Source organism: Scleropages formosus, chromosome 15 (genome assembly GCF_900964775.1).
Source record: "Scleropages formosus chromosome 15, fSclFor1.1, whole genome shotgun sequence".
NCBI lineage: Eukaryota > Metazoa > Chordata > Actinopteri > Osteoglossiformes > Osteoglossidae > Scleropages > Scleropages formosus.
The window spans coordinates 21,642,997-21,663,218 of record NC_041820.1 but is presented as its reverse complement, the minus strand read 5'-3'; the positions used below and the strand labels follow the sequence as shown (position 1 = coordinate 21,663,218).

Genomic DNA, 20,222 nt, shown 5'->3' with positions numbered 1-20,222 from the left:
CAAGTCCAATTCTTGGAGACCCCAGCTAGCAACTTACAGGACTTAAAGGATCTTCTGCTAATGTCTTGGTGCTAGATACCACAGGACACCTTCAGAGGTCTTGTGTGAAGTACATGCCTCAATGGGTCAGAGCTGTTTTGGCAGCACGAGGGGGACCTACACAGTATTAAACAGGTGGTTTTAATGTTTTGACTGATGAGTGTACTTTTTCTGACATTACGTGTTGGATCACTTTTGATCAAGAAATAACGAAAAAGTATAACTTTTTGTGTGTTACTTGTTTCAATTCACTCAGAACTGCAGAAACTCTGTGTACATTCAAGAAGGGTCTGAAAACTCACCTTTTCTGGATTCACTTCACCTAAGATCTCTCCAGCTCATGTATGGTGTAAATGTTCATGCACTATAACTTCATGATCATCCCCAGATAAGCCTTTTCACAGCTGCTACTCTGGCATTGTATGTGAATATTTGTGTACCTTATTAATAAATTAATCTTCCTATAATTTATTTTTTTTAATCAGCATTCATCTATCCAGCATTTTATGCACCTACTCGAGCAATGAACATGGGTGCATCAAGTGGAACGTAACAAACTAGGTTTACTTAAGAATCACATGTCTGCAGCTGTGTTTCTTTCTCTTAATGTAATGCACAAATTGTATTTTCTCTGAGATGTATGTCGCTTTGGGGAAAGGTGTCTGCTAAATGAATGAATGTAAATGTAATGGGTTCTCTATTTTTATAACTTATATGATTTGGTTACATTTTAGGTAATATTAATGAAGAAATTCTGAAAATTCTACAGGGTTCACAAACTTCATGGCAACGGTATTCCCTGATGGCACTGGTCCTAACACACTGCAAAAATTGTTTAGCAATGGTTTTAGGAACATGACAAAGAGTTCAAGGTGTTGACTTCGTCTCCAAATTCCCCGATCGAGCATCTGTGGGATGTGCTAGTAAAACAAGTCCGATCCGTAGAGGCCCCACTGTGCAACTTAGTTGCTTTTTTGGGTATAATCTGCTTTCTGTTTTGTCAGATAAAGATCCCCCCCCCATTAAACAAATGATTGTAAGTTGCTTGACCTTGTAAAGCATCAGCCAAATGAATAAATGTAAATGTATATAATATTTTTCTGTACTTTCCCATCAACGTTACACTAGAGCACCTCATGAAATTTGGCATTAGGATGAGTTTTACAAGGAGCTTGTTCTTTATATAGTGTGAGAAAATAAATGCTACCTGTTGTGGACTACTGAGGTCACGTACATGTGGCCATTCTGCCCCCCCGCTGCCAGATGCTCTGGCTCCATCTAGTCTTTTACCCTGTGCCCCTGTTCAGTACAAGATGTTCATGTTTTGAGGTTTTGTCTTCCTTCTGTCCTCAGAAACACACCCTGTCCTCATCGTAAGCACCATGTTTCGCAAATTGTTAGCTTTGTTTTAATAACTAAATTCATGTTATGTGATCTGCTGCAGCACACGCCCCTAACTTTATTCTACAGCGTGTTAACACGACATCCTGGGAGCCCGAGCTGATGTCCGCCTCAGCTGCCACCCCCACAGAGTATGATGTGGAGTTGATGATTCCGAAAAGGTCATGTGGCATCGCACTGGCTGTTCTCCGTATCCCCAAACATGCCTTTGGATGGCTCTGAATGGCAAAGTTGTTGCCCTATCTTCCCTTGTTCCTTGTCTTGCATCCATGGCACATGGAGTGCTCCATGCATCCAAAGGGGGGATCAGTGAAGCATTTTGTCCCAATGGTATGCCTTAGTCATACATGCTGCAGTAAAAACTTTATGTAGCATATGTGTGATTTGCCAAAAGCAAAATGTCTGCCGGTCTGAGCAGACTGTACAGATGGTACAGACCATGCCCAGGTGCCCTTTCTTGCATCTGGAGATGCACTCTGTTCACATACCGGTTGCTAATAGACTAAAACACCTCCTCATGGTAGTGGACATGTTCCAAATGGACTGAAGCATATGCCTGTAGAAAGCTGACGACAGTGGCCAAGTAACTACTGACTAACTATGTCCCTAGGTTCAGGATTCCAGCTCAACTGTCTAGCAGTCCCAACTTTACTGAATGGGTAATGCAAGAAATGTGTAAGGTCCTCCGATTTAACCGGAGACTGCATTGCCCTTATCACCCTTATTCTACGGCAATTGTTGAAAGACACAATAGCACACTATGGAACAAAGTAGCAAAGATTTGTGCCAGTATGAGAATTAAGTGGTCAGATGCACTACCTTTCACATTACTAGCCATAAGAACACTCCAAACCGACAGTATGGACTCATGTCTTTCGAAACTGTGAAGGAAATGAACATCCACAAAATGGATGATGACCTGTTTGCCTACTGCCTAGGGCTGACCCAATCCCTAACACAGTTTTACGCTCAGGTCCAAGCTGGTCAACCAACTGCAGATGATGTAGTGTCACTCTATCTCTTCAGGTGATGTTTTCTTTGTAAAGGTGTTCAAGCGTAGGAATGCTCTGTAGCCACGATGGGATGGTTTGTACCAAGTCCTTCTAGTGACCAGAACTGCTGTAAAATGATTGGGCAGAAATGCTTGGATCCACACCAGCTACTGCAAAAAGGCTCATGGAGTCCCTGGATCCCTGTCAGACTCCAATGGTGGAAATGGGAATTCATTACTATTATTCTGATGCTGACCCTGATTTTGTGTTCACCGATATCCAGTGTAATCTCGACATCCTTCGAGTGCACGAGCTCACATATGTCTAAAACATGTCACGCTGCCGTCGACCCAGTCCTTTAGGTTAAGAGTAAAGGGTGATGTTGATTATTTGCATGCAGAAGGCTTATATGGTATTAATACATTTTTGGCCCTAGGTAGGGGATATACTGAATCCACTAATAGGTTCAGGCTGTTGGATATGCAACTATATTCTACACTGGGATTTCCCTGTTCCTTCAGGGACACCACTAAACAGTTGACTTATTTCCAGGTTACAACCACTGCAACCAGTCCATTATGTCTGCACCAGCCTAGGAACACTGACACTAACCGCCGGCACCTCAGTATGTCCCTGTGTGATCATACTCTGATGCTAGACCAGATAGGAAATGGTAGCGTTAATATAACACCACTGATGGTTCTACTTTTCCTTGGTGTTATACTTATTCATATGTAGAACAAGCCCCCAATGGTACATATTCAGTATGTGGGAAAAAAAAGGCATATCCATGGCTTCCTCCTAACTGGTCAGGTTTCTGTTATCTGTCCAATGTTGTCCCCCATATTAGGCAATTATCCTCCCATCAATGCCACCAAGTTCTCGGCTGACAAGATAAGACGGCAGACCCCAAGCCCAGGCCAGATATCATCAGTAACAGCATCCAGTTGTTCAGCATGACTGTGTTCCCTATGTATGGCACAGGATAAGCAGGTCAGCAGATCTGGTACCTTGCCAGTATACTAGAACGGCTCACCAACAACATCTCGGAAACCCCGAAGGATGCCAGTGCAGAGTTGATCATGTTGCGCACTGCAGCCCTGCAGAATCGCCTCACCCTGGACCACCTATTGGCTGCCCAGGGTGGGACATGTGCTGTCATCAGCCTCGAATCTTGCTCCTATATTCCTGACAACTCCAAATGCATCAATTCCATGGCCGATCACATCAGAGAGACTGGTGCACTGTTCCATGACTTTGAGAAACCTGAGTTCGGACTGCTGAACTGGTTAAGCTCTCTGTTGGGTTCTTGGGGTTCGTGGATAATATAAGGTCTTATTATGTGTGTTGTTATGATTATTGTGGTATGTTTGACGTTCTTTTGTTTGAAATCGTGTATTTCCAAATTTTGCAGTTTTCTTCCTGATAATACTTCTTGATACCTTACCATCTCCCTCTACCTCCCCTATCCTAAGTTGCTGAGCAAACTGAGTATAATAACACTTTCAGGGAGTTGGCATTCCTTGCTGACCTTGATTATGGCCCATTAATGTAACTAAGGAAGTTCTGGGTGCAGGGATGAGGTTCTAATTGCCCCAATGGGGGTTGGAAGGGAATTTTGGAGCTCTGGCTCCATCTTGTCTTTTACCCTGTGCTCCTGTCCCATACAAAATGTTCACGTTTTGATGTTTTTTCTTCCTTTTATCCTCAGAAACACACCATGTCCTTATCGTAAGCACCATGTTTTGCAAATTGTTAGCTTTGTTTTAGTAACTAAACTCATGTTATGTAAACATATGATCTGACCAATGAGAAGATGATACATTTACATTTACAGTACGTTTATTTATTTAGCAGACGCTTTTTTCCAAAGCGACTTCTAGTGAACTCTCTGTAGTGTTATCAGCCCACACAATTTATTCACCGATAACCCACCGTAATTGTATTTAAGCAGTGTATTATTTTTGTTCGTGGAGCCCTGCCTCCCCAGTGCTGGTTTGAGTGCTGAACTACTTACTCTTCAGTGATCTGCTAAATAAAACTTGGTTCCTTTTATTTGCCAAGTGGTGTTAAGTGTTGATAGAATTCCCCAACAATAGCTCCAGTAATTAATATAGTACCTATAGTTGCACTATATGATTAGGCTAGAATTAATACAGTAACAATATTCTTGTATGTTTTATATATCGCGCAGCATAGTGCCCACAGTGTGTAATGCAATCGCATCAGTGCTTCGGTGGTGTGACAGAATGTGGGGTTGATTAACATTGTGTGTGTGGGGTTTGCATGTTCTCCCTATGTCTGTGGGGTTTTCCTCGCGATGCTCCAGTTTCCTCCCACAGTCCAGAGACATGCAGTGCAAGTGGGTGTGTAAATGGGTGAGTAACTGCGTGGGTGTGTGGCCACCCTGCAGCGGACTGGTATCCCATCCAGGGTGTACCAAAGGCTTGCACCAAATTCTTCCAGAATAGACTCCAGCACTGTGACCCTGCTCAGGATAAGCATTTAATGAAATTGGATGGATGTTTTACCTCATTTTTCATTGAATTTGTCATTCTGGGAAAGGATTCTATATTTTCCTATAAGAAATCATTGGAATTGCTTTTTTGGTGCCCTGTTATTGCCTTTACCGGCACATTTTCAGAAATTACTAAGGTTCAGATACTGTGTACTCTGGGTATATCTTAAAATTTGATATTAGTACAGAATGTGAATGGTTGCATTTTATGTCTATAGTAACATTAACAATAGTCTATGCATTTAGTCACAGCAAGAAGAAAATAATTAGATATCTGGTATTATGAGTGGTATTTGCACTCAAAATCTATGACAATATCGTTAAACAGATTAAATATTCTTTTCAATTAAATTTTACAGGGACAGTGTAGACCTTTTTAAAACATTCTTTTTGGGGTGATACAACAAAGTAACTTCTGACAGAAACAGACCAACTGTCACGCCCCCGTGATCAAGCCAAACGACCGCACCTGCAGCTTGTTAACCCGGCCCAGTACAAAGGGAGCTCCGTGACCGCACAAGGCTGTGGATTCTTGCAAATGCTTCCTTGTGTGGATCATGCAGAATCAGCGGCACCCCTTTGCCTTATTCATGCTTCATGTTTCGATCTCCTGGCTTCTGACCCTCTCCTGTTCGTCTGACTGCTTCGCCCGTGTAACGACGTCTGAGCCTTGAACAACCCTCGCCTGTCCCTGACCACTTTTCATTTGTCCTAGAGAACCCGTCCTGTAATAAAGCCGACCCGCAACTGGGTCCATTACCTTACCTCCAGTCTCCAGCCCCTTCTGTATGACACCAACCTTCTGAGATGCTAGACTAAAAAGCAGAAAGACTTTTAGCTGAACATAAAAATTTCATTTTCATTAAAACATAGGAAAAAAGTACTGTAAGAAGTGTCTGAAACATTGATTCATAGATGAAAAAAGCTGTCAAAATTCATTTGAGGCCTTACCTCCCCTTTGCCAGTCTCACAGTGCCTTAAGGGTCTAGTTCAAATGCTTGTTCTAATGCTGAACTTATAGAACAGCTTTGAGAAAGGTTAAAGGTCCTGTGAGACCTTATTTTTATTCCTTTGCATTTTGCATGTTGGCTTCAACAAATTGTGCCATAATATACTGACCAAGCCAAAGCCTGTACATCAAAACAAAGACCTTAAAGATACATTTAAAACCTGTTTTGTCATACAATTAAATAGTTTAAGTTGAATTTGAAAAAACAATATGAGCTGAACTTGGGGTATGAACCCACTTAAGGGCTTTGGTGCTCAGGACCTGGTTATATATGAAAACTATAGTTATAGTTTTTAGTTAGTTATATATGAAAACTAAAGTAAAGATGGGAGAGCACACTCACGTCTCTGCCAAGTTACAAGGAACATAACTATTTAGGTATGCTTGTGTGTGCCCTAGAGAGGGGGGTTGTGGTGGCACAGTGGGTTTCACCGGGTCCTGCTCTCTGGCGGGTCTGGGGCTTGAGTCCTGCTGAGGGTGCCTTGCAACGGACTGGCATCCTGTCCTGGGTGTGTCCCCTCCCCCTCCAGTCTTGTACCCTGTGTTGCCAGGTTAGACTCTAGCTTGCTGCAACCCTGCTTGAGACCACCAGTTTCAGACTGTGTGTGTGTCTGTGTGCCCTTCCATCTTTGGATTAATGTTGAATTTGACTATAGCACTGCATTTCTTACCATCGAGAAACTCAGCATAATTACATTGTTTTCCATACTCTAGTGTTATATTTGTCCAACAGTAATCAAAATTCAGACCATGTAAATAAGAATCTGTCATTCGGCAAATCCTGTTATGTCTATATTTATCACTGGTGCTACAGGGGTGTTTAAACATCCCTTATAATATTCTTAACACTTCCAGGATCCCTTCCACCAACATAACCACATTTGCATATTTTAATGTAACTTTTGCTCATCTTTGGCTTCTTGATTTCTACTTGATAAAGTGAGGGTGAGTTATAATTCCTATATCATATTCTCAGTGTTTAACTGCAAAATAAACTTTTGACTGTTGGCTCTACTGGCACATGACCACTGTTATAGTGCTGTGAACCTATAAATGTCATTAAGACACATTATGGACTCCACCTTTGAGAAAAAATCTAGGCTGGTCTCTCCTTGCTTTGAATTACTGGTAGGTTGGCACTGTACATAGTATGTGCATGATATGCTTTTCCAGATCGTTCCTTGCAGCGACGGCCTATTTATTACATACTCACCCACCTCCTGTGTCCCATTTTTTACTAAATGTAATCTCCTTCCCCTTATTAATCTAATTTTCAACATGCTCACTTAAGTTTCTGGTACTGCATGGCTGCCTGAGGTTGTAGGAATCATTATGCCTTGTCATCATTTTATATAATGGTTGAACAACAAATGTAAGCAATGCACCAAATAAACACATACACCATCACCACTCATGTGCAGGCTACATGTCGCGAGAGTGCTTCATAAGTCCTCTGTCTTCTGTCTAGTTTTGGGAAATAACTAGCAAGGGTCCCACCTCTAAGGAAGAACACAGCTTCAGTGTGATGAAGTCCTGCAGAGTGTGTATACTGAGGTGTACACTTCAAATTCCACCCGATCTCTCTCCTGAGAAGGATTACAAGTATGTTTGCTGCAAGCTTCAACAGATTACACTTGCTATGGTGTGTGGCTTGGGGTTGCTCACTATCTGTCCAGGTCTTCTGCACCTTTCAGCTCAACCCTGACTGTTTGCCTCTAGAGCAATAAATATGGCAGAGCACCTTCTCTAGAGATACTTTCATAAAGCAGTAGCTGTCGTCGGACCCTGAACTTCTGAAGTCCATGTGGCAAAATTTGTTGCTCCTTTCCACTCCAAGCTGTGCTGTTTTCAATCTAGACTCAAATGAAAAGACCAGTGCCACTTTTTTAATGAAAAGCTCAGCTGCTTCAGGATCTTACAGTTGGCCTTATCTCCATTATTGTAAGTGTTCAGTTAATCAGAAAATTCAGAAAAGCATTTTGCTGCACGTCATACTAAGTATGGTTGAGCATGTGACAAATAAAATTTGAATTTGATATAATTTAATCCCACAGACCCTGTCTCAAAAGTATTTTGTGTCTTCTTCTTGCCTAGGGTACATGAGTTGTGTTCGGCCTCTGAACTGTTATAATAGGCTTGTTAAGTGAGAGCGTGTTCTCATAGGCTACCTTGAAATTTGGCATGGTGTATATATGTATTTTCAGAGAGATGGAGCACTCTTTAGCTACCTCCTTTTTACAGAAACAAGATTATTAAGATGGTTGCTGAAAACTATACAGCTATAAAAGGAAGGGCAACACAAAGTGTGAAATATGGAAACTTCCAGTTGCTAATTACAGGCTATATGATGTCAGACCTGCTGCCTCTGACCAAGAATAGTCTGCTATTATAGGCAGTAATACCTTCCTATCCTTCCACATGTAGATTTATAGGCTGTCAGAATGGTCATACACTTGCTCATGGGCCATGGAATCATTATACACAGGGGGAACAACTGGGAAAAAAAATCTTTTGGGGACCCCACTTTTAATTAATGCATAATTCTTTGCTTAAATAACAAAATGTACTGAGTGTGGAGGATGATTGCTGGTGTGAGCACCGGTGAGTAACAGCTGTGGGAATTGTGGGTGGGAGTGAATATTTCTGGGCTCGTTTGTTGTTCCCTCAAAAAGAATGCTGTGAGAACATTGGTAGATGTCTTTTACCAGCTTTCTCTACTGTAATTCTGATTTTAACCATGAAAAAGATCATTATGAAGGATAATAGTAACAAATTCAATATTGAAATTCATAACTTTTAAGAGCACAAACTATTGCATTTTGTATCTGCATAGTCTATTTATGACAGATTGTTTTGCACAGTTTTTACAATTATGAATAAGGAATTAGCTGCCAGTGGACAATGCGTTAAATAATGTATGTTGTCAAAGCATCATACATATCATTTACATTTACATTTATTCATTTAGCAGACACTTTTGTTCAAAGTGACGTACATCTCAGCAAAAGTACAATTTATGCATTACATTAAGAGGAGACATAACTGCAGACATGAAAGTCTCAAGCAAACCTAGTTTGTTACCAACCACTTGCTGCACCGAGGTTCATCGTTCGAGTAGGTGCAATATCCTATATTATCATATCTTGTCTCCATCATTACACATTAGGATTACTGATTAGGAATTATTTGGATAAACCTTTATGCAGCTGCTTGTATGAGGTACATTGGTTCTTATGGTGGAAAGTAATAAATTAACTGTGCTTTAGAATCACGTTTCTGCATCCAGGTCTCTCTTTCTGTTGATGTAATGTACTCATATTTTTCTGTGAGATGCATGTTGCTTTGGAAAAAAGCGTCTGCTAAATGAACAAATGTAAATGTAAAAAACTGATTGTGTGTGGACCCCTTTACTGACCATGTGACTACCTTATTACACCAAATCAAATGAGCAAACAGCATTTTGCTGTGTACTGTTGTGAAGAGAGGGTAGTCAGGTGGCTGAGGAACCCCACAGCTATTTTTGTCTTTCGGCTTTGTTTTTTGTTGCATACCTCACTTATTAGCATTCTCTGCTGTACCTTTATACCTCTTCATTACAGAAAGAAACCAAACTGAACCAGACAGAATACATCAATCCCTTGATTTACAAAATGAACCCATTCATAAAAACTATGAAGACCATGAAACATGAAACATGAAAGCCTGTTTTTTCCATTATTTTAATTGGGGAAAAATAATAATGCGTTCTCAGCCCATCTAAAAACTCAAACCATTTTCCCAAATATCACCAGAACACTGTAAGGCACCTATATAACTAGCAATCCTTCATTTCACACACACACACACACACATTTTCAGAACTGCTCGTCCCATACGGGGTCACGGGGAACCGGAGCCAACCCGGTAACACAGGGCGTAAGGCTGGAGGGGGAGGGGACACACCCAGGACGGGACACCAGTCCGTCGCAAGGCACCCCAAGCAGGACTCGAACCCCAGACCCACCGGAGAGCAGGACTGCGGTCCAACCCAGTGCGCCACCACACCCCCTCTCTTCCTTCATTTCAGGAAAATATAAAACACATATGTTAACATTTATTCACTTATGAAACGCTTTTTTCCAATATAACATATATCTCAGAAAACAATACAAAAGGGCATTACATTAACAGAAGAAAAGGTTTGGATGCAGACTTGTGAATCACTTTATGAAAATCAAACACCTATGACATTATATAAGTATGTTTCTAGTCAGTACATTTTGGAAACTGTTTTCTTTAATATCCAGTAGACAACACAAAACATTCAATAATGAACATGTGAATACAGTTCAAAATAAACAAGCAAGGCAATTTAATGTAATGAAAAGTGATTGTACTCAGCTAGTAAAGTGAAGAACAGTTGATTGATTGTGAGTTGTGGCAGCTGGAGGAGGGGAGAAGTTTCGCAGTCATTCTTGCACTGTCACTGCACAAATGCATGGAAACAAAGAAAACACAAGACAGGAAACAAACAGGATACAGGTGATGGTACACTAGTGCCAACTGCAGTACATTACTACACTTCCACTTTACTCCTGCAACATGCAGCTTACAGACTTTTTGGATATGCTTTGGATAAATTTCGTTATACTGATTTTTTGGTGCAGAAATAGAAAATTGGGTATCAAAAGCCAAAAGCCATTTTACCAAAATTTATGAAAGAAAAGTTATCCTCAGTTAACAATTAGTGCGGCAGCAAGGAGGAAACACTATATGTACAATAGAATATATTGTTATGGGAGAAGTACAGTGCCTGTGTGCATTGTGGAGGGAAAAACATAAAATACCCATTGTGAATGTAAAATGACTGCATAATCACGAAAAAATGTCACCGCACTGAATAATAAACCCGTTGTATGAGAAAGATAACTATTTTTTCATCGAAGTGGTATTTGCTGTATGAAATCCCATGATATGAGGAGAGTGTACACTATGTATTACTTTACGCAGGACAGTTTTTCTTCTGTTACAGAGGGACTTTCTTCCACATTCCGACTTCATCCCACAGCCTGTCTGATATTCAGTTCCTTTTCCCAGACTCCCTTCAGTCCCTAAAAACTGATATCACAGCATCCCTGGAATAAAGTACAGTAACAGAACTATGCCCATAGGCTACAATAGAAAGTGATGTTTAACTTAAAGCTGATCAAATGACATAAATGCAAAATTCTCAAACAAATCATTAGGTTGAACAGTCCCCTTTCTCACCCACACTGCATGCTCAGGATTGTCAGTAATGACAGTCGATGCTGAGTCTAATCCAGTCTCCTTTTAGTGCACCAAACAGTCCTTCAAGCCTTCACTGTATTAATCATTATTGGGTTTTCACAGCATCCTCTGACTGAATTTGCACTTTGTTTTGGAATTTATGGCTATGGACCCCATTTACCTAAAACAATACCACTTTGTGTTTGTGAGAGAGTGTGTGTATGTGTGAGAGTGAGAGAGAGAAAATTAGAACTCCCCAGTCTGGCACATTATACTCTTTGCTCTTTATTATAGTCTCACCACTTTATTTCCCTTCTGACTGGACACAAAGTTTCAGTAAAACACCTGAAATTCATCTAAACAGGTGATCATTACATTTATGTACTCAGATGCCTGGATGTCATGAAGCCTTATGGTAGACATATGAAAAAATCCATATTTGTGAGAGAAAAAATTTGCAAATGGGTCAAATTTGACCAGAACAGAACCAAGGGGTTGAGTCGAGGTCTCCTTTCTAGCCATGTGAAAGATGTAAGGCAGCCATTAGACTTTATGGTATTTTGTGAGAAAATAATACAGGAATCATTTGGACAGTATAGAGCATACATCTGATGACATTTAGGTGTGAAGAATATGTTGTGATAAGCTGTGCGATAAATTTTTACCTCGTTACACTCCACAGTACCTGAGTGTAACCAAGTATAAAATGGAAGGAGAGAAATGATCACTTATGTGTTTCAGGCAACCCAGTGGCATAGTTTTAGATTTAGGGAAATTTGTCTTAGGGGGGCGCGGTGGTTCAGTGGGTTGGACTGGGTCCTGCTCTCTGGTGGGTCTGGGGTTCAAGTCCTGCTTGGGGTGCCTTGTGGTGGACTGGTATCCTGTCCTGGGTGTGTCCCCTCCCCTTCTGGCCATATGCCCTGTGTTGCCGGGTAGGCTCCGGTTCCCTGCGACCCTGTATGGGACAAGCGGTTCTGAAAGTGTTTGTGTGTGTGTGTGTGTGTGTGTGTGTGAAATTTGTCTTATAACCAAAGGGGAAGCTAAATAATGAAATCATGTTCATTTGGGAAGGTTTAGTCATGTTGATATACAAGTTAAGATTTCATTAGAGGATCTGCAGTCTTCAGTGAAGCCAATCAGCTTATCATTAATTACGAAGGGAAGGAGTCCCTCCACATGTCTTGCAAGCATTTTTAACAGGATCCTGAAGTTTTTTAGATGACTTACTGGCCTACAAAAAGCACAAACTTCTGGACTCTTTGCCTTTTTTAAGGATCAAGGCAATACTGGCCTCCCTGAGTAATTGTAATAGAGTAACTTATAGAAAAGCTTTTGACAAAAGTGAATACTAATAGGTATGTCTGAATGAGCTGCACAAGAGCTCTACTGAGACTGACTGTTCTTTAAACTGACATCTTGACTCCCCACCACAGATGCACACACACACTGAAACCGCTTGTCCCGAGCAGGGTCACGGCAAACCAGAGCCTAACCCAGCAACACAGCGTGCAAGGCAGGAGGGGGAGGGGACACACCCAGGATGGGATGCCAGTCCATTGCAAGACACTGCAAGCAGGACTCGAATCCCAGAGCTGCCAGAGAGGGGAACCTGGCCAAGTCTACCATGTTACCGCATCCCCATGATGTTGATGATAATAACAATAATAATAATAATAATAATAATAATAATAATAATAATAATAAGGCAACTGTTGTCCACCTAAAGGCTGACCTGCTTGTTAGCAGGTAAAACACAGAAATGAAAGTTTTTTTTTTTGGCTATATACTTTCCTTGCTGTTCTTTATTTTGTTGTGCCAGCATGAATAAGAAAACACAGGTGTGCACACACACAGAGAGTACTACAAGTACAACTCGAGGACACTTTTCTCCAAAGCGACTTCCAATGAACTCTATGTAGTGTTATCAGGCCACACACCATATCCAAGGTGACTTACACTGCTAGATACACTTACAATGGGTCACTCATTCATACATCAGTGGAACACACTCCAGTGGAGCACACTCTCTCTGTCACTCACACACTATTTTTCAACCTGAACAGCATGTCTTTGGAGGAAACCAGAGCACTCAGGCACAGGGAAAACATGCAAACTCCAGATTGAGTGGGGATCGATCGAACCCAAGTTTTCTCGCACCACCGAGGAGCTGTGAGACAGCAGCGCTACTCGCTGTGTGTCCCCCGTGCCGCCCAAATCAAATGACACTTGCCTACAGAATCATCGCACAGCCTACAGTACAAATCGGTCTTGAAGGAATCACCGATATTCTTCCCGCATCGAAAACACACAGCGCATTACTAATAACGGTTGGTTCGGGTTACTGTTACTAAGGGAGAGTAGAACCTCCTACTGTATCAGTCAGTGTGACTGGTGTAAGTGGGCTGGTCGCGCGCGGCCACACCGGGCTCCTCGCGGCACTAGTTGTTGGCACTAGCCGGCACCCTCGTCACTCATAACTTTCCACAAGTGTTTAAAGGGGACATGACGAGAGCAGAGCGCCCAGGGGCCGCACTGCATGCGCGACATCGTTGAGCGCTCGGCCGCTGCTGACTCCCCTTCCACGGGCACACGGTGTAATGTCACAGCGCAGACTCGGACGCTTCAAGCAGCAACTCCTTCTCGCCGCCCTAACGCGATCAGGTGTCAACACACCGAGCCCGGAGCGCCTCCTTCGCGGCCGTAGCCCTTTAAGAAACTCCATCTTTTGCGACCATGTGATGCGACAACACGGCGAGAGGCTGATGCTGTTACGTAAAAAAAAAAAAAACAGTGTAAAAAGTGTTTGCGCTTTGCGGATGTGGGAGCAGTGGGGTTGCGTCTGGCCGTTTTTTAACGGCTCCCTAGCTCATTTTACTATAGCCGCTGCGTGCTGAGGGGCCGACCAGTTGGGTTCGAAGCGTTGGACACCATTTCCCGGCGCGAGAGGACGGCCTGCTTCGCCCCGGTTCGGGAATATTCGGGAATACTGGCTCTCGGCCGGGCGATGATGGTGATGATGTACTAGACTGGCGGAGTCGAGCGGTTTCAGGGAGGTGCCCCACTGGTGTCCAGCGCGTTCCCGGGCCGTGGCCGTGGGGCTCCGCGTCGCCAAGCTACACACAGGGTGAGTCTGTGGCTTTGCTCCGTTGCCGCGGCGCTGTTCTGGCTTATGTTGTTGGCCCGCCTGCGCTCCTGTGCCTGCTGTTCCCGTGGGCAGCTCCCGGCTGGATGTGGCGAACTTGCAGCAAAGGTGGGGTAGGCGGTGCGCACGTGGGCTGGTCGCACTCGCGAGCGTGCGACACAAACAGGCTCGGAAACGACGCCGGCGCACCTTCCTTGGCCTTACGAGACAAAACGTCCTGCTCGCGTGTCTCTGAGTGTGTGTGCGCGTTCAACTCTGAACGCCATGGGATCATGGGTGAGGCACGCCGAGGTCACGGTTTGTGGTCCGATGGTGACCCCGATGATGATGATTATGATGGATCAGTTGGCCGTTGGGACCTGCTGGGCACAAGGTGGATAGCACGCCGTGCGAGCGGTGACAGTTTGACGCGCTGGGAGTGGGACGGATCGCTGCGACGGAACTTGCAGGTGGGCTCTTGAGTTGGGTTGAGTTGTTCTTTACACTGACTGATATAATCGGTGTCACAGCGGGTGTGCAGCGAGGTGGCGCAGTCGTTGACATATACTCGTTTGGTTGCTCTTTGCTTTCTGCTGAAATCTGGTGTCTTCGTGTTTGTGTGAGTAACACCACCAGACTTAGTCTTAGGTATGAGAACCCACCTCTTCTTGCTGTAGTACCCTTGATCAGGCTTACTACTTACCTTGAATTATTAATACAGTAAACATGCCCTGCTGTGTAATGGGCAAGTAATTGTTAGTAGCATTTTAACATAAGTGGCTTTGGAGAAGAGTGAAAGAAATGTAAATTTATTGCTTGATATTTTGTTCTCAGTGTTTGACAAGTTGTGCTCTTGCACTCTGCGAAATATTGCACTGTGCATCTTTTTTACTGACTTGCAGCTGCATCCTGTGCCACTGCAGTCATCTCTCTCGCTATCTGTCTCGCTCACACACACACACACACACACACACCAGTATTGCTACTGAAGAAGCGCTAAACTCCAGTGTGACTATGTAGTACTCCATATTTAAATTAATATGCTAAAAATACAGTAGTTTATCATATCATGTTCATGCACAATAACTTTGAGGTCATGCCTGTTAAACAGTGGATAAACCTTTACACAGCTACTCCTGTAAATTAATGTAATGTAAATGTTTACATATATATTTAAAAAATAATTGGAAGGTGATTAGGAATCATTTATTTGGATAGTTTTATGCAGCTACTCGTGATGTACATTGGTACATATGATGGAAAGAAATTAACTGTTCTTAGGAATCACACGTCTGTATCTATGTCTCTTTCTGCTAATGTAATGCACACATTTTTTATGAGATGTGCATTGCTTTGGAGAAAAGCATCTGCGAAATGAATAAATGTAAATGTACTCTGAAACTCACTGTACAAAACTGGGTATATTTGTCCGTCAACTTGAAAACAAATGATCTTCAGATCAGGTATTTTTCGGACTGTTGTTTGGAAAGATTGTGAGATGAGGGTAGTGCCGCTGGGAAAATTGGAATTTGTAACAGCAAACTGTAATCAAATATCGGGAAGGTGCAATTAGGTAGTTCTTGGATGTCATTTCTCAGATGCCTCTTTCCTGTTCACTTTACTTTAGATCAGGTCCTCTGGGGTGAAAGAAGTCATCACAGTAGCAGTAAATTTCTTCTATTCCCATGTAGCCCATCTGTCAGCTCTAGTCAGCTTCACATGAAACTTCAGTAGAACCTGCATGACATTTACATTTATTCATTTAGCAGACTCTTTTGTCCAAAACGACATACATCTCAGCAAAAGTACAATTTATGCATTACATTAAGAGAAGGAGACATAGCTGCAGACATGAAAGTCTCAAGCAAACCTAATTTGTTCCCTACCACTTGCTCCACTGAGGTTCATTGTTCAAGTAGGTGCATAAGACACAGGATAGACAAATCCTGATACCCACACCAATTTTTTTTAATTAAATATTATAAGATACACAAATGAGCAGTACAATACCAGAGTAATGGCTGAATAAAGGTTTTTTTGGGGATGCTTCTGGAGTTACGATGTGTGAACAGTTACACCATAGATGAGCTGGAGAGGTCTTGGGTGAAGTGGATCTGGAAAAGATGGTTTTTCAAACCCTTCTTGAAAACAGACAGAGTTTTTGCAGTTCTGAGTGACAGGGGAAGGTCATTCCACCACAATGGACCCAGAACTGAGAACCTCCGAGCTTTGCCTTTCCTGCGTGGGACCACCAAGCGAGCAGAAGTAGATGTAGGAAGGGGCTTGGATGGGGTGTACCGGTTAATCAAGTCCTGTAAATAGCCCGGAGCAGTTCTATTGATGCATTTGTACACAGTAACCAGGGTTTTGAATTTGATTCGGGCAGCTATAGGAAGCCAGTGCAGAGAGATGAATAGAGGAGATACATGGGAGTGTTATGGCAAATCAAACACAACTCGTACAGCAGCATTCTGTAGAAGCTGCAGAGGTTTGATGGCATTAGCAGGAAGGCCACAGAGAAGAGAGTTGCAGTAGTCCACATGGGAAGTCACCATGGCCTGCACAAGTAGTTGGGCAGAGTCAGTAGTGAGGTAGGGACGGATCCTACGGATATTATGCAGGATGTATCTGCAGGACCGGGTTGTGGCTTCGATATGTTGAGAGAATGACAGACTCGCATCAATCGTTACTCCCAGAGTCTTAGCAAAGGAGCTAGGCGAAATGAGTGAGTTGTCCAGTTTGATCGAGAGGTCGTGACAGGAGGACAGCCCAGCTGGGAGGTAAAGAATCTCTGTTTTGGAGAGGTTGAGATGGAGGTGGTGATCATACATCCATGAAGAGATGTCCGACAGGCAGGCAGCAATGCGTGCGGAGATATCTGACGCACCAGGTGGAAAGGAGAGGAAGAGCTGGGTATCATCAGCATAGCAGTGGTATTTGAATCCATGGGAGGCTATGACCAGACCAAGGGAGGAGGTGTAGATGGAGAAAAAAAGAGGACCCAATACCGAGCCCTGCGGAACATCAGTTGAGAGAGGCAGAGGAGTAGAACGAGAGCTCCGCCAGACCACTTGATAGAATCTGTCAGAGAGGTAGGACTCAAGCCATCTTAGTGGCGCACCTTTGATCCCAAGCTGGTTAAGAGAGGAGAGTAGAATCTGGTGATTTACAGTGTCAAATGCTGCAGATAGATGGAGGAGGATGAGGACCGAGGAGAGGGAGGCAGCTCTATCAGCTTGGAGAGCGTCAGATACCGCCAGAAGGGCAGTCTCAGTGGAGTGACCAACTTTGAAACCAGACTGATAACCATCAAGGAGATGGTTCCGGGTGAAGAAATCAGACAGTTGGTCACAGGCCGCCTGCTCTAGGGTTTTAGACAGGAAAGAGAGGAGAGAGACCGGTCTGTAATTTTCAGCCAGATTGGGGTCCAGGGAGCATTTTTCTTAACAGAGGTGAAATTAGAGCTGTTTTGAAGGCAGCTGGGAAACAGCCAGAGGAGAGTGAGGAGTTGATGATAGAAGAGATGAAGGAGGAGAGTTGCGGGGAAATGTTCTGAAGGAGTGATGATGGGATCGGATCAAGCGAGCAGGTGGTGGCTCTGCGCAATATCAGGAGGTCAGCGACTTCAGATTCAGAGAATGGCTTGAAGTTGGAGAGGATAGCTTTGCAGGGAGGTCCAGCGTGAACCGGGCAGGTTGATGGTGAGAATTTATCAGTGATTGCTTTGACTTTGTCTCTGAAAAACAAAGCAAAGTCTTCAGCAGTGAGAGAAGAGGGAGGAGGTGGTGGCGGGGGACACAGAAGGGATGAGAAGGTAGCAAAGAGTCTGTGTGGTTTTTTTGGATGCATACTGTATTTTGTTGTGGAAGAAGGAGGTTTTAGCTGAAGAGACAGCAGACTGAAAAGCAGCTAAGAGTGACTGGTAAGCATCCAGGTCCAATGGAGTTTTGGATTTACGCTATCTTCGCTCTGCAGCCTGCAGTTTGGTCCTGTTAGCACGCAACGTATCAGACAGCCATGGGGTAGCAATGGGACGTGCTGGTCTAGAAGACAGAGAAGGTCAAGGGTGGAAGATAGGGCAGAGGGGAAAGTGTTAGTGGCATCATCTGTAGATAGATCTGAGAATTGTGGAGCAGAAGGGAGAGCGGCCAGAGTAGCAGAGGCAAAGCAGGAAGGTGAGAGAGATTTTAAGTTGTGGCGAAAGGTGACAACGGGTGCAGGAAGAAACGAAGAGTTAGTGGTGAGGGAGGGTTGAAAGGAAATGAAGAAGTGGTCAGAATCATGCAGCGGAGTGACAGAATGGGACAGCCACAGTTGCGGAAAAATACAAGGTCAAGACAGTTGCCCGCTTTGTGAGTAGCAGGGGATTGGGACAGGGAGAGATCAAAGGACTGTAGGAGCAACAGAAGGCCACTTGCATGAATGTCATCGACATGTAGGTTGAAGTCACCGAGGAGAATCAGCGGAGAGTTGTCCCCCAGCAGAGAGCTCAACAAAATGTCAAGGTCATCCAGGAAGTGGCCAAGAGGGCCAGGAGAGCGATAAAGGATATCCACAACAAGAGTGATTGAGGCAGTGATAGAGACAGCATGGCATTCAAAGGAAGATAGATCATGCAGGTGAAGAGAGAGAACAGAATATTCCCACTGGGCAGAGGTGAGCAGGCCTGTGCCTCCACCTCTGCTAGAGGAACGAGAGGTGTGAGAGAAGCAGTAGTTAGTAGAGAGTGCTGCAGGTGTGGCTGAGTTGTCTGGGGTGATCCAGGTTTCAGTTAGGGCTGGGAGGTCCAGTGAGAGATGGGAGGCATAGGCTGGTATGAAGTCAGCTTTTCTCGCAGCAGACAGGCAGTTCCAGAAATAATGATGTGCTCTTCACCATTTACCGCTGATTCAGGTACTCGTTGTGAAGTTATCCCAATCCTGTAAAAATAAAAGCAGTGGGAATCCACCCTGACGTGCTCATTCCACAGCTCCAGGAAATGCAAGCAGCTGCCCTGGTAGCTCATAAAGGGGCAAAGTTGTTCTTGCGACCACTGCTTGGGAGTGAAACTCCACAGCCAGCAGCTCTAAGGAGCGCAGGTGACACAAGAAAGGTATCCCTACGTACTTGGGGACTCAGACCTCAGTGCTGCTCCTCCTCTCCTGTCTCCATCTCCTGCCACATTGGTAGTGTCTGAACACAAAGTGTTCTGACTTGTTAAATAAACTGCCAAGTACCAACTGAGTTTTTATGAGTATGTGACATATGACCAACCCAGCAATGGATCCCTCATTATGATCCGGTGTCTAAATTATAAAGGGAGCACTACTTCAGATGGGTGTGCTGCTTCACATGTGGTAGTGTAGCGGGTGTTCTTGGAGTCACGAGTGTTGAATGAGTGCTGTGCTCTTCTAAAATGCTTCAACACAGTACACTTTTCATGCGGCAACACTGCACAGCTCCAAGTCTGTCAGTTCCAGTCCCTCTCAAGCGCTCCCTTCATGGGTTTTATATGTTGTCCCCATGTTCACCTGGGTCTCCTGAAGGTGTGGTGGTGTCTTGCTATGGTACAAAGTCCTGTGGATGAGGTGTGGCAGTCTCTACATTTTTGCTGTGTGTGTGTGTGTGTGTGTGTTAGAGAGAGCGGGAGAAAGAGAGAGTGTACCCTCCAATGAACTGCTACCCCGCTGAGGTCAGCTAGAGATTTGTAACATCCTGTTCTGAGAAGCGATTTGTGAACATGACAGTTTTTGTGATTCTCACAGTTCTTGATGATGGCTGTTTTGTAACTGGGAATTTCTTTTGATATTAAAATGTTTGACTGTAAAGTAAGACTTTCTGTCTTCAGTTTGTTTAGAGATGCATGCTGGATGTTACTCAGTCTTTGGAAGCATGCACATTTGTAGAGTAACTGCA

General features: G+C 43.6%; 1 protein-coding gene across 1 annotated transcript in view; it reads left to right on the top strand.

Moving 5' to 3' along the window:
• The first annotated feature begins 14,104 nt into the window (after nucleotides 1–14,104).
• The window catches only part of bahd1 (bromo adjacent homology domain containing 1), a 77,643-nt gene continuing 71,525 nt past the window's right edge, over nucleotides 14,105–20,222 (top strand). Inside the window, exon 1 of the mRNA XM_018727853.1 lies at nucleotides 14,105–14,330. The gene's annotated coding sequence lies outside the window, so the exon portion shown is untranslated. The remainder of the gene's footprint in view (nucleotides 14,331–20,222) is intronic.